Below are 3,187 nucleotides of genomic sequence, written 5' to 3' on the forward strand. Positions count from 1 at the left end.
TATTTCAGCAGCTCATTAAACACAGAGTTGAAGCAAGAACAGTAAAAGGATGATTCATGTGAAGGAAAAACATCTCTTCTGGAGGACTGAATGTTGTTCTTCACTCTATGATCACAGCAACACGCGGCAAAAAGCACAACAATCCCAATTTGAACGCAGACTTGTTCAGTATCCTGACAGTACTGAGATGGTTGGGTATCGTTTACGCTGAGTCATGCACTTTTCCCTGTCAATGAACAGCGAGTGGGTTTTACAGTTTATGTCTTTCTGAAGAGCCATCCGGGACTCCTCCAGATGGGACAGGGAGCTTCTGGCTTCGCTTAGCTTCTGCTTCAGAGACTCCAAGGTGGCATCTATCTGCCTCACCTCTCGTTCCAAACTGTGGACACAGACCATAAATGAAAGCATGGAGACAGAGGAAAGAGATACAGACGTTTTTGCTGTTTGTCTGGTTCTACCTGAGCTGGGGCTGATCCCTGCAGAGCTCCATGTTTGGTCTGAGAGAGCGAAGGTAAAGTCTGGATTGAACCACTCTCAGTGGAGCCTCTTTGTCGTGGATGGCCTGCTCTAGAGCCTCAATGTTCCTCTCCTGGGACCCAATTTGCTCCAAAGTCTGCAAGAACAATAAACCAGTGAGTCACAGTTCATCAGTCGGGCTGTTTGTCTGTGGGTCAGCATGTCTACCTGAGCTAACTTCATCTCCAGCTGGGTCTTGACCTCAATGAGGTCCTCACAATGCAGGCTGAAGGCTTGGTTGACGTTGGAGCATTGGACTCTCAGGTCCTCAGTTGTGTCCTCCAACATTTGCTCCACAAGCATCCTGACACACACAAACACAGCCACTATGTTTCCACCAGTCGGTGGTTAATCTCTGGGAGAGATATGAACCAGTGTGGCTCTGACCTGAGACTGTTGGTGGCATGTTCCTCCTGCAGGGCCTTGGACAGGTTATCTTGGGTAAACTTTGTCCAAGATGAGGGGGTAGAAACCCTGCAGTAGACCAGAATGAACCTCTTGTGGGTAAGAGATGGAGACAGCTTTGATATTTCCACAGAGTCAGACTCACTGCTCCTGCATTGTGGCGGAGCTGGGGTGCTGCTGTGTATCTAGGACTCCTGTTACTGTGTCTTCCACTGGTGTCATCAAAGCCGTAGGCCTGACACTTATCAGACCAGTCCATCTCCAGCGATTGCTGGGCATCTCTGTTCCTCCTGAGACACAGAAACCAGAAATCCATGAGCACGTGCTCCCCTAAAGTGAGAAGCTTTAAACAGGCGAGGGTTGTTCGTGAGGGAGCCAGTTTTCACTCACTTGATCTGAGCGACAACCTGAGCTGCAGTTTTTCTTCAGAAGAGCCTGACGCTAACGATCAAATCCACCTCCTGCAAAACAGGACAGAGCTACTAGCATGTTCAGCCTGCTGTGGTTGGCTTATGGTTAGATTCATCATGTGAAGATTTTCAGCCTAATTATACTCACTCTAAATTGTTAAAAAGTAGAAAATGTGAAGAACACAGTAATTTATATCATTCCTATCAGATAATGGAATTTTGGAACTCGGTACGATTCTTAGCAGACCATAAAGTCTATTTTGCACACTTTACACACTTTAACACACTTTAAGCTTCCCATGGGGGTATGTTGTGCAATCAACCGAATCATATATATATATATATATATATATATATATATATATATATATATATATATATATATATATGGGACTTAAACCCGGGTCGGCCACATCAACTGGACTGAGATCTCCAAACACATTTTACACCTGCGCCACCCTGTACTATTAAAAGATAATAAGAATAAAGAAATAACTAAGTTAAATTAAAACGCTTTCAGTATTTTTATGAAAAGTAGAAATTATTTATTTAAGAAAGAAAACAATAGATACCTTTTCACATTTCCATGCTGCATGAGTTACAGCTAATGTTGCTCTTAGTGTAGGTTCAATCTGAGTTATATAGCTTTAAAACTTATATATCATATAAAATTTAATATATTCATTTCATAATTCTGAACTGCATAAACTAATCAAATGTTGGCTCTTTAAACAAAGACAAATCCAAGCTGCTGTGCAGCAACGTAGTTAGTTACAGCGCTGACCTTCAGCAGCTCCTCTCCACAGTGTCTCTGACCAGCTCTCCCACCAGCCTTCTTTCCTCTGCAGGTCATAATTATCGGTGGCGATGGCATAAGGAGTCTCACTGGCATCCAGAGCGCGTTCTCCAGACGCTTCCTCAGCCATTCAAGCAAGCCACACTCTGTTGTCGGCCTGGACGGTGTCGACTGTGCCGCTGCAGCTCAGACTTCATGTAATTGGATGTCTTGGCAGTTTCTCTCTCCCAGCAGACGTGTTCCCTCTCCTGGGTTCTTTAAAGCAGCAAGCCTCTGTGTTCCTGGTTCAAAGTTCTGGAACTCCCGTGTATGTTTCTGGGCTTCGTGGCGGTTGGTACCGGCTTGCTCAAGGATGTTGTGGTAGTTGGAGAACCATTCACCTGGGGTATATTTGGCAGAGCGGTACCCGGCGGTGGCTGAGCCTGAAGACGGCTGTGGGACATCCTGCTCCAGCAGAGGACTTTTCTTCTGGACTCCCTGAGCTGCAGCTCTGGTGTCATAATACGGCCGAGACACAATAATTTCTGAGCTCATTTTCTGACAGTTCAGTTAGATGAAAGTCGGCCAACAGGACAATTTGAGCAGCTTTAGGCAGAACAACAACTCTCCTTTGGAGTCATCCAGCCGGTTTGTTTGCTGTTGCCTGGTTACGCATGTCTGCAGGAGCAGCTCGGGTGACTGAGATGAGGGGCGTAGATGGCAGCTTCCCTCTGTGAACACAGCGGACATTACAAAACATCACCAGTTAAAGAGTTTAAACCTTTGGGGAAAGGTTACATTGAAGTTTTGCATATGATTACAGCATTTTAATCCTCTATTTTTCTGACGTCAAACTTTTCAGTGAGGTTTTTCGGTGAGTGGTAAATTTGCAGGATTAGCAGCCATCATGAGAAAACAATTAACCATTAAGTTAAGACAGAAAGGCTAAAAAAAAGTGTAGAAATCTAAACTCTGGTCTGATTGTCTCAGAGGTTTTTCAGAATACAGTACGTGGCTCTGTTTCAACAAAGGATCCAGCATAACTCTGATCTTCCTCTTTCAATAATCTGAGATAGTGGTG

General features: G+C 44.6%; 1 pseudogene; it reads right to left on the reverse strand.

Annotated features, from left to right (window-relative positions):
- Positions 1-111: 111 nt before the first annotated feature.
- LOC118562444 lies at positions 112-2,661 on the reverse strand (annotated as a pseudogene).
- Between the last annotated feature and the right edge of the window lie 526 nt (positions 2,662-3,187).

The sequence above is a fragment of the Fundulus heteroclitus genome, unplaced genomic scaffold, assembly GCF_011125445.2.
Source record: "Fundulus heteroclitus isolate FHET01 unplaced genomic scaffold, MU-UCD_Fhet_4.1 scaffold_92, whole genome shotgun sequence".
NCBI classification, from domain to species: Eukaryota; Metazoa; Chordata; class Actinopteri; order Cyprinodontiformes; family Fundulidae; genus Fundulus; species Fundulus heteroclitus.